The sequence below is a fragment of the Triticum aestivum genome, chromosome 3A (assembly GCF_018294505.1).
Source record: "Triticum aestivum cultivar Chinese Spring chromosome 3A, IWGSC CS RefSeq v2.1, whole genome shotgun sequence".
Taxonomy (NCBI): domain Eukaryota; kingdom Viridiplantae; phylum Streptophyta; class Magnoliopsida; order Poales; family Poaceae; genus Triticum; species Triticum aestivum.
Genome location: NC_057800.1, coordinates 509,006,343 through 509,018,363, shown reverse-complemented (window position 1 = coordinate 509,018,363; position 12,021 = coordinate 509,006,343).

Sequence of the window (12,021 nt, the reverse complement as noted above, 5' to 3'; positions counted from 1 at the left end):
GAACGAAAGTTCAATGCCAATGGAGTTGAATGGGAAGAAGATCAATACCCCAAGACAAAGTTTGTTCCTCAACAAGAGAAGTATGACCCTTCCTTCAAAGGAACACAAGCTCAAGATGATCTTCCACCACAAGACTACAAGCAAAAAGGCAAGGGCAAGCTTCAAGAGGAGATTGATGCATTTGAAGAAGCTCCTAAGACCTTAATCAAGTGGATTCCCAAGACTACTTCAAGTCCCACTACATCAAGTACGACTACAACTCCAAGGATTCCCATCAAGATGGTGTGGATCCAAAAGAAGAAGAACTAGAGAGTTCTCGAGGGTGACTCCGCCAACATACCTCACTCTTATCATTTTGGCAAGAACAAGTGCAATCAACTTCCACATCTTGCACTAGTTCAAGGAGTCACAAACCCTCTTGTTGGTAAGACAAGGGACAAGGTAACCTAAAGTTTTCATGGACATCATCTTGTGTGTGCATCACTCTATGTCTATGGATATCCTTGTTTGTTCCTTGTGGGACTAACCCATGTAGGTATTGAAAGTGCAATTCACTCAAATGGATAGCTCCAAGTGATCTACATCAACATTGAGCATCCACATCTTCAACATCTACATGAAGTCATCATCGACAAAACCCAAGGTTAGTTCATCCCTCTTAGGGGGGATATCACATCTAGGGGGAGCTTTACTCTAAGACTTGAGCTAAAGCAACTCTAAAGATGTGAATACAACAATGCTTTATGTAAAAGTGGTAACCCCACTTGAGCTTAAACGATGAGTATGACCTACGATCAAGTGTTCTCACTTGACTCCTAAGTCAATATACTCATATATAGATGACCTAGTCATCGCAAATTGCTTGATAGATGCTAGAATTGGTTGTGCATGCTTTGCCACATATTTTATTTGCCATCTTATTGTGTGAGCATGTTGGTTGCATATTTTACTCATTCGAGGACATCCACTTGTTGTTTTGATTGTTTGGCTTTCTTCTTTTGCCAAGTGGATGGACAAGAATGCCTAAGTACCTCCTCTAGCTATCTATGCTTTTCTCGTCTCAAACTCTATTCATGCTGCATCACAAAATTTGATCAAGTCAGATTCGAACCACTCTGTGTGAGGAGCGCTCGGAGTCCCCGATTCGTCATAGACTTAAACTTCCAAAACCTCTTTATGAATCTCGGTCTGACCGATACTCCACTTTCGGTCCTACCGAGTTCATTAAGTTGATCTAGGTTTTCGATCTCGGTGCAACCGATTTGAACTTTTCGGTCACACCGAGTTGCAATAACTGCACACAGTTTTGCATCTCGGTGCCACCGAGTTGTTCCACTCGATCACACCGACAGGGTCGGGCTATATATAGTGACGGGCAAAAATTTGGATATTTCTCCGAAACCTCTTCGCCCGCGCATAGCTCGCTCTGCCTCCTGGGTCTCCGGATTGTCTTCTCGCCGCCAGCCGCCTCCAGTCGCTGGTCCCCGTCGCCGTCAACGGGAATTCTGCCCCGCCGTTGCCGCCGTAGCGAGTCTCCGCCGAACTAGGGGTCAGCAGTCAGTTTGCAGCATGTCTGGTCAAAGTGATAGCCAGAATTTGTCTGAGCAGCAAGTTGTGATGAGTGAGGGCACTAGTCCCTCAAGTTCTTCAGATGATGGCAGCAGGAGCACCCCCAGCAATCTGCCTAAGGCTGCCACACGTCAAAGGAAGAAGAGAACTTCTAATTCTGAAGATGAGGATTATGTGGCAGAGGAAGAAGCCACCTCCAAGAGAGTTGAGCCAGCTCAAGGCACAAAGCCAGGGCTGAAGATCAAAAGGCCAGCAGGCAGGCAGCCAATGTCAAAGGCCAGAATGTCAACTGAGAAGCCTGCACCTGCTCCCATTGAGCCCATTGCTGCTGAGGGCAAAAAGAGGAAAGAGAGGGTGAAGAAGACTGTGGCTAGAGTCCTTGGCAAGGCCTCCATCATGGATGAGGAGGAAGAAGAAGAGGTTGCTGCACCAGCACCCAAGGCAGCCAAACTTATGGGATGCCATAAGGTCAGGAACAGCTGCATCCAAGCCCAAGGAAGCACCCAAGGCTGCATCTAAGCCAAAGAGTGCACCCAAGAGAAACACAAGGAGTATACTTGCTGCAGAAAAGAACAAGGCCCCAGTGCCGGAAGCTGCAGAGGAAGAGGAAGAGAATGTCCTTCGGAAGCTCAAGCGCAAGATCCCAGACCACAACGATGCTCATCCTGTGGCTGAGGACATGAAGCTCAGGAGAGACTCAGGGCTAAGGAAGTGGAGAGAAGCATATCCGTATGCTTCTAGGAGAAGGACTGCCGTGGATTACAGATTTCATACCAAGGAGCAGCAAGATTTCTATGAGACTGTTTTGCTTGACAAGAAGCCAATTGTGTGTGATATGAGATGGGTCGACTGGACCTACATCAAGGACAATGAAGAGTACTTCCCTGGAGTATTTGACAGCTTTAGTGCGTGTGGAGTTGCAGACTTTGTTGGGCAGAAGATCACAAAGTGGAACGAGGAGCTAATCATGCAATTCTACTCCACAGCACACTTCTACCCGGATGGAAGGATAACTTGGATGTCAGAGGGTACAAGGTACCAATCCACTGTTGAGGAATGGGCGAAGTTGATCAATGCCCCAGAGGAGCAAGCTAATGACTTGGACATTTACGCCAAGAAAAAGATGGATCACAACTCCATGTCCAACATGTACAAGGAGATCCCGAATGAAGCACTCGACACGTTCAAGTTTGGCTCAGTGCATTACCTTCTCTCAGGACTGCCCACTATCAATTGGATACTAAGGCACACTCTGTTGCCTAAGTCTGGAGATCACAAGATGATCAGAGGTCACGCGATCAACTTGCTTCATGTCTTTGACGTGCCTCAGAAATTCAAGGTCATGAGTCTCATGGTGGAAACCGTTAAGAGGACAGCTGCTGATCAGAAGAGGAGTTGTGGGTATGCCCCACAGATTCAGGAGCTCATCAACTCCAAGACGGGCACGGGCGTATATTTATTGGATAAGGAACACCTGCCCATCCTCCAGATTTTGAAGATAATCAAGTGGTTATGATTGAGAATGAGCCCTCATCTGCCCATGCACAAGCTAAGAAGGAGAAGGCGAAGAAGGAGAAAGCTGCCAGGATGCCTACTCAAGAGGAGGCATCTGAATATTTTCTGAAACCAAACAAGAGCAGCTTGGTTACCTGATAGTGTCCACCCTGCGGATTGAGCAGAGTATAGCCACCCTGACTCAGAACCAGGCGAGTCTAGAGAGGATCATGGAACAGAGATTCTATGACTTGGACATCAAGGTGACTGAGATACAGAATGCCGTGGAGCAGCTCCAGGATGACATGAACGAGAGGAGAGGCAGGACCACGACTGATGCTTTTGCCAGGGTGCCACGAGGTCCGAGGTCATCTGCACTGCCAGTTGCTGCCACCAAAGCTACAATGTCTACACCAGCTACAGCCTCAGTTCCCCCAGCTCCAGCATCCACTTCAGCCTCAACTCCTACCACATCTACTGAAGGCTTCGTCCTTGGCGTGCTCCGGACTCCACCACCACCTGAAGATCAAGCCTGAGCGTCGACTTAGCACTATGCATTTTCTAGGAAATTTTTGGTAACTTGTTGCCAAAGGGGGAGAAAATGTATAGATCATAGGCTTCGAGAGAGAGTGTTGCTTTTTTCTCTCTTGTTTTATTTGGTGGTTTTTCGAACTTTGTTTGCTTGTGTGTGTGATACTACGTCCTTATGCCTGTGAGACATCGATGATCATGTGTTTGATCATAAGCTACACTTAATGTTTGCTTAATGCTTGCTTAAATATTATCATTCTATCTATTGCTTGTGATCATTCACTATTCTTGGTGATGAGTGCTTGTACTTCTTTCTTATCATTTTAAGCGCTCCACCAAGATGTATGTGACATGGAAGAGTAACCCATGATTTTAACTCCTTGTGCATTTGCAGTCCAAAGCAAATTCTAAATATGCACAAATTTAGGGGGAGCTCTTATTTGTCACATACTTCTCAAAACGACGATGTATTTCATGGTTATTATAATTAGTCGAAGCTTTGATCTATATGTTGTCATCAATTACCAAAAAGGGGGAGATTGAAAGTGCAACTATCCCTAGGTGGTTTTGGTAATTTATAACAACATATAGCTCACTGAGCTAATGATATTTCAAGATGATTATTTCAGGAAAGCTCAATGATTGGCATGGCATGGATGTGAAAGTGGAACCCTCAAAATGCTAAGGACAAAGAATTGGCTCAAGCTCAAAAGTTCAAGACTCTTCATTTTATATTTTAGTGAGCCAAGATCACATTGAGTCTTTAGGAAAAGCCAATACTATCAAGGAGGGATGAGGTGTTGCTTAATGAGCCTCTTGCTTTATGTGCTTGGTGATATGCTCCAAAATCCTCAACCACTTTTCCATAGCCACAAATGACCTAAACCCTAAGCCAAACTCGGTCATACCGATTCTGCCAATCCGGCGCCACCGAGTTTCACTTGTCATTTGCCACTGCCAAACCCTAGCAATTCGGTCCTACCGATAAGGATCTCGGTCACACCGAGATGGGGTTGCAAACTCTCTGTTTCCTTTCGTAACTTTTCGGTCTCACCGAAAGAGCGAATCGGTCCCACCGAGAATGCAATGTAAACTCTCTGTTTCCTTCTTGTAACTTTTCAGTCTCACCGAAAGAGCGAGTCGGTCCCACCGAGTTTACCTGACCAACTCTCTGGTTAGCTAATTGCCAAACTCGGTCTCACCGAGTTTGTGCAATCGGTCTCACCGAGATTACGTTATGCCCAAACCCTAACTGAATCGGTCCCACCGAGTTGCATGTCAGTCCCACCGAAATTCCTAACGGTCACTAGGTTTACTATTTCGGTCAGACCGAGTTTTCTGATTCGGTCCCACCGAGATTGGTAGACTGTGTGTAACGGTTGGATTTTGTGTGGAGGCTATAAATACCCCTCCACCTCCTCTTCATTCATGGAGAGAGCCATCAGAACACATACATCATTCCAACTCATATGTTCTGAGAGAGAACCACCTACTCATGTGTTGAGACCAAGATATTCCATTCCTACCATATGAATCTTGATCTCTAGCCTTCCCCAAGTTGCTTTCCACTCAAATCTTCTTTCTACCAGATCCAAATCCTATGAGAGAGAGTTGAGTGTTGGGGAGACTATCATTTGAAGCACAAGAGCAAGGAGTTCATCATCAACACACCATTTGTTACTTCTTGGAGAGTGGTGTCTCCTAGATTGGCTAGGTGTCACTTGGGAGCCTCCGACAAGATTGTGGAGTTGAACCAAGGAGTTTGTAAGGGCAAGGAGATCGCCTACTTCGTGAAGATCTACCGCTAGTGAGGCAAGTCCTTCGTGGGCGATGGCCATGGTGGGATAGACAAGGTTGCTTCTTCGTGGACCCTTCGTGGGTGGAGCCCTCCGTGGACTCGCGCAACCGTTACCCTTTGTGGGTTGAAGTCTCCATCAACATGGATGTAGGATAGCACCACCTATCTGAACCACGGGAAAAAACATCCATGTCTCCAATTGCATTTGAATCCTCCAAACCCTTCCCTTTACATTCTTGCAAGTTGCATGCTTTACTTTCCTCTGCCAATAAACTCTTTGCATGCTTGCTTGAATTGTGTGATGATTGCTTGACTTGTCCTAAGATAGCTAAAATCTGCCAAGAACTAAAATTGGCAAAAGGCTAAGTTTTTATTTGGTCAAGTAGTCTAATCACGCCCCCTCTAGACATACTTCGATCCTACGCAGGAAAGACTAGTGTTGGTCTGTGGGGCCAGTCTTGATCCCGCCAGGCGTAACAGGGTGTTACAATTGGTATTAGAGCCGACCCTCGCGGTTACGCAGACATGCGCGGGTCAGGTGCACAGGCATGTGGCGCATGGCGCGTATGGCCCGTTGTGGCACATGACATGGCACATGTGCTAGACTAAATGCGCATACCTGTGCCAAGAGGGAACATTCCTAATGGGACGACGAGGACGTCGGTTCCTTTGAGTGGGGGGTGTATATGAGAGCCTGGTTTAATAGGAATGATAGACTACTCATATCAACAAGGAATTCCTTCTTTTCCGGGAGCCCATTCAAAAAGAACTCCAAAGTTAAGTGTGCTTGGTTTGGAGTAATTCTAGGATATGTGACCGACCGGAAAGTAACTCCGAAGTGCGCACGAGTGAGGACAAAGTGCGCAGGAAAGACAAGTGTTGGTCTGTGGGGCCAGTTTTGATCCCGCCAGGCGTAATAGGGTGTTACGAGTATGCTAACAAATGCAAAAGAGGCAGTGATGAGGGATTGGAAACCTAAAATTGGATGTATTATATTTGACTAGCAATGAATTTCTCTAATAGGAACATTGAATGTTTTGCTTTAGAAGTGCTTTGTGATGTACAGGTACCTGAAATAGAATTTTAGTGACCCTATGCACTGAAATAGCTTATTTACTTTCCTGGGATTACTAGATCTTACATTGTGGGTCGCTGAATGCAAGGGTTTGGAATTAATGATGTATAGGAATAATAACCATATGTTAATCCACCGGAAAACTGTCATGTAGTTATTTGTTCATGGATACACAATAGGTAAGATCATGATCCTAAATGCTCTTGTGCTGCATGTTGTATTGGCTTTTACAACCTAAAGATCATTTCATTAATACATATAATATTTGTTTGATGGAAGATTACATGTTTAATTAGAAGCTATCATGAGGACTGGTAGCACCCACAACGGCTAATGGATGGATGTTGGCTTTGTTGCTATCGTTGGACTTTGGATGTGAGAATGTGTTTGTAAATCTTCAAGCACATGCCTACCTGAGTAATATTTATGTTTTCACGAGCAATGGCAATATTCTTTGTGTGAAGATTGTTAAGTCGGTTGTGAGTTTCCATTTACATACCTATGTGATACGTCTCCAACGTATCTATAATTTTTTATTGTTCCATTTTATATAGTATCAATCTTGGATGTTTTACATGCATATTATATCATGTTTTGGGACTAACCTATTAACTTAATGCCAAGTGCCAGTTGTTATTTTTTCCTGTTTTTGGTTTTCTAGGAAATCAATACCAAACAAAGTCCAAATGCCACGGAGGAGGCCAGAAGGTGAAGGAGTAGGCCACAAGGCAATAGGGCACGCCCAAGGGGGCAGACGCGCCCTAGTAACTCGTGGGCCCCTCATTCCTCCATTTAACCTAATTCCAACTCTCTAAATTCTCTAAAATTGGGAAAACAACATAGAGCCACCCAAAAAAATACCTTTTCCACCATCACAAGTCTTTGTTCTTGCGAGATCCTATCTGGAGGCCTTTTCCGGTACTCTGCCGGAGGGGGAATTGATCATAGAGGGCCTCTACATCAACCTTGTTGCCCTTCCGATGATGTGTGAGTAGTTTATCACAGACCTATGGGTCCATATCTAGTAGTGATGTCGTTTGAAGCTACGTCAGTATTTCCCCAAAGAGGAAGGTATGATGCAGCACAGCGGTGGTAGGTATTTCCCTCAGATATGAAACCAAGGTTATCAAACCAGTAGGAGAACCAAGCAACACAACATAAACAGCCCCTGCAGACAAATAACAAATACTCGCAACCCAACGTGTTAAAGGGGCTGTCAATCCCTCTCGGGTAACAGTGCCAGAAATTGGTGCATTGATGGGGGAAAGTTGTAATAGATTGAATAAATAGATCGCTAATAAAATAAAGTGCAACAAAGTATTTTTGTATTTTTGGTTTAATAGATCTGAAAATAAAAGCAAAGGAAAAGTAGATCGCAAAGACAAATATATGAGAAAGAGACCCGGGGGCCGTAGGTTTCACTAGTGGCTTCTCTCGAGAAAAATAGCAAACGGTGGGTGAACAAATTACTATTGGGAAATTGACATAACTTCAAATACTCATGACGATATCCAGGAAATGATCATTATATAGGCATCACGTCCAAGATTAGTAGACCGACTCCTGCATGCATCTACTACTATTACTCCACACATCGACCGCTATCCAGCATGCATCTAGTGTATTAAGTTCATGGAGAAACGAAGTAATGCAATAAGAACGATGACATGATATAGACAAGATCTATCTATGTAGAGATAGACCCCATCATTTTATCCTTAGTAGCAATGATACATACGTGTCGGTTCCCCTTCTGTCACTGGGATCAAGCACCGTAAGATCGAACCCACTACAAAGCACCTCTTCCCATTGCAAGATAAATAGATCAAGTTGGCCAAAAAAACCAAATATTGGAGAAGAAATACGAGGCTATAAGTAATCATGCATAAAAGAGATCAAATAAACTCAAATACTTTCATGGATATAAAAAGATAGATCTGATCATAAACTCAAAGTTCATCGAGACCAACAAACACACCGCAAAAGAGTTACATCATATGGATCTCCAAGAGACCATTGTATTGAGAATCAAGAGAGAGAGAGAGAGAGAGAGAGAGAGAGAGGAAGCCATCTAGCTACTAACTACGGACCTGAAGGAGATGCTGCATGTTTCATTATGTGGTGTTGTTTTGTTATAATCTCATCCTTTTGTGTTCACAGACTGGAAAGTATGCATATTTATCTTCCAAGGAGACGAGTAACTAGTTTGTGTCACCTTGCAGAGGGGGTGCAAAGAAGATAAGATTGAGGATTTCCAAGTACAAGATGTTAGGAAGGAGCCTTGCAAGAGAAGTAGGAGCTGCGCTGAGCCTCTTCAACATGTTAAGGTAAGTCAGTGTATCCAACTCAACAGTTCAATTCATTGTTTGTTTCAGGCATAGTTAATTTGCTCTTTTAAATTGCTTTATTTGTCCTCAGTTAATGAGATGCCCAAAGAATGATGCCTGATGTTGGGTACTTGTATAACTACTCCCTCCATTTCTTTTTACTTCATGTATAAGATTTGGTCAAAGTCAAACTATACGAAATTTGACCAAATTTATATCAAAAAATATAAACATCTACAATACTAAAACTATATAGTATGAAAATTCACTTCATGATGCATCTGATAATGTTGATATCATATTGTGCATGTTCATATTTTTTAATATAAAGTTAGTCAAACTTTACAAAGCTTGACTTTGACCAAACCTTATATGTAGACTAAAAAGAAACGGATGGAGTATTAGTTGACATAATTGAAGGCCTTACCATTTAATTACTCTGCCGAAGTGTACCTGAAGCTTTGAAGTCTATTAACCAACTATTATTGTATGAGGCTCACAATCTAGTTTATACTAGGCTAATGATTGCATAGTTTTGCTTGCTGTAGTATGTTTGTATGAAACCCTGTGTTGTTCATTATGCTCCCTAAGACTTTAATTGAGTTACAGAATGGCCAACTGCTTGCTTACTTCTACACGACGTGCTGTCTAAATTTGTAACTTGTCTGTGTTTTGGATTGGGCCCCAACATCATGCTCCTCTGGTGAGTTAAGAGAGATTTCTGTATGCAGGCTACACAGACTACCTTTTTTACAATTTTTAAAATATCACCTGCTTATGCTTCATACGTGTAACATTATTGTTAGTCCTGTTTTGCCATGTACAAAATAGTCTGTCTTGCTCGCTTCACTGTTGTAACTATATTTTTGCCCTAGTCATGTGTACTTACAGAAACATTTCAGGATGAAGTGACATCAACACAAAGATCTGCGAGCAGTGTGGCATGACCATTACCGAATGATTATGGATTGGAATTGGAATGTGCTGATGTTCTCGAGCATCAACTAGAGGTGGCAAGACAATGTGTACATGATTCTCAACATACAATCAACAAGTTGAGACTGGACATGCAGGTATTAGATGCAGGAGTCAAAAAAATGAAACAAGACACTGAGGTAACAACGAAGGAATTGGAGATTTTGCAGACTAAAATTTGTGCTATCTAAATCTGGCCAATCCTATTTTCTAAAGAGATTATAGTTCAAATGGTAAGTTATGTTGATGCGCGTCCATGATGTAGGAGCTGTATTTGCCCAATGTATGTAATTTGCTGTTTGTGTATGCTTTATTATCACTGGTGCCGAACCATAATGCCCAGTGGGTATAATCGGCTGTAATTTCTTTATTGTATAGTGTAGGATTATTCTACGTTTCTATGCCTTAGTCTCTTTATTGTATAGTGTATGTTTTTTAGAGGTGATAGTATAGAGTAGGATAATTCTTTGAATATGCTATATCGCTCAAACGGGGGCCAACTCGCCCAAACGTTATAGTGACCATGGCCCTCCACAGGCCGTATGATCTATGGGCCATCTATGGGATGGACGATCCATGGCCTTCTATGGTCGTCGGGTCCGTGGGCCTTCTATGGGCTGTCGGATCCATGGGCCTTCTATGGGCCGTTGGATCTATGGGCCTTCTATGGGCCGTCAGATCAATGGGCCTTCTACGGACCGTCTCATCTATGGGCCTTGTACTTGCGGATGCTTGCAATAGAGGTTAATCATAAGTGGGATGCTTGTCCAAGTAAGGACAACACCCAAGCACCGGTCCACCCACAAACCAAATTATCAAAGTACCGAACGCGAATCATATGAACATGATGAAAACTAGCTTGACGATATTCCTATGTGTCCTCGGGAGCGCTTTTCTCTATATAAGAATTTGTACAGGCTTGTCCTTTGCTACAAAAAGGATTGGGACACCTTGCTGCACTTTATTTACTTTTGTTACTTGTTACTCGTTACAAATTATCCTATCACGAAACTATCTGTTACCTATTATTTCAGTGCTTGCAGAGAATACCTTGCTGAAAACCGCTTATCATTTCCTTCTGCTCCTCGTTGGGTTCGACACTCTTACTTATCGAAAGGACTACAATAGATCCCCTATACTTGTGGGTCATCAAGACTCTTTTCTGGCACCGTTGCCGGGGAGTGAAGCGCCTTTGGTAGGTGGAATTTGGTAAGGAAAAATTTATATATTGTGCTGAAATTTACTGTCACTTGTTACTATGGAAAGTAATCCTCTGAGGGGCTTGTTCAGGGTATCTTCACCCCGACCAGTAGAGCAAAGATTTGCTCCTCAACCTACTGAACCTACTAAAAATGAAAATGTCTGCTTTGAAATTCCTTTGGGTATGATAGAAAAACTGCTAGCTAATCCTTTTGCAGGAGATGGAACAAAGCATCCTGATGAGCACCTAATACATGTGGATGAAGTTTGTGGATTATTTAAGCTTGCAGGTGTGCCCGGAGATGTTATTAAGAAGAAGGTCTTCCCTTTATCTTTGACGGGAGATGCATTGACATGGTATAGGCTATGTGATGATACGGGGTCATGGAACTACAAACGATTGAAATTGGAATTTCAGAAGTTTATTCCTATGCATCTTATTCATCGTGATCGCAATTATATATATGATTTCTGGCCTCGCGAAGGATAAAGCATCTCTCAAGCTTGGGGGAGGCTTAAATCAATGTTATATTCATGCCCCAATCATGAGCTCTCAAGAGGAATTATTATTCAACAATTTTATGCTCGGCTTTCTGATAACAATCGCACCATGCTCGATACTTCTTGTGTTGGCTCTTTTATGATGAAGACTATTGAATTCAAATGGGATTTATTGGAATAAATTAAACGCAACTCTGAAGATTGGGACCTCGACAAAGGTAAGGAGTCAGGTATGACACCTAAGTATAATTGTGTTAAATCTTTTATGGATACATATGTTTTCCGTAAATTTAGCACTAAATATGGACTTGACTCTGAGATAGTAGCTTCTTTCTGTGAATCTTTTGCTACTCATGTTGATCTCCCTAAGGAGAAGTGCTTTAAATATCATCCTCCCATAGAAGTAAAAGTAGATGCACCTATTAAAGTTGAAGAAAAGACTGTCACCTATAATGATCCTATTGTTCCTACTGCTTATGTTGAGAAACCACCTTTTCCTGTTAGGATAAAAGATCATGCTAAAGCTTCAACTGTGGTTCATAAAAGCAATA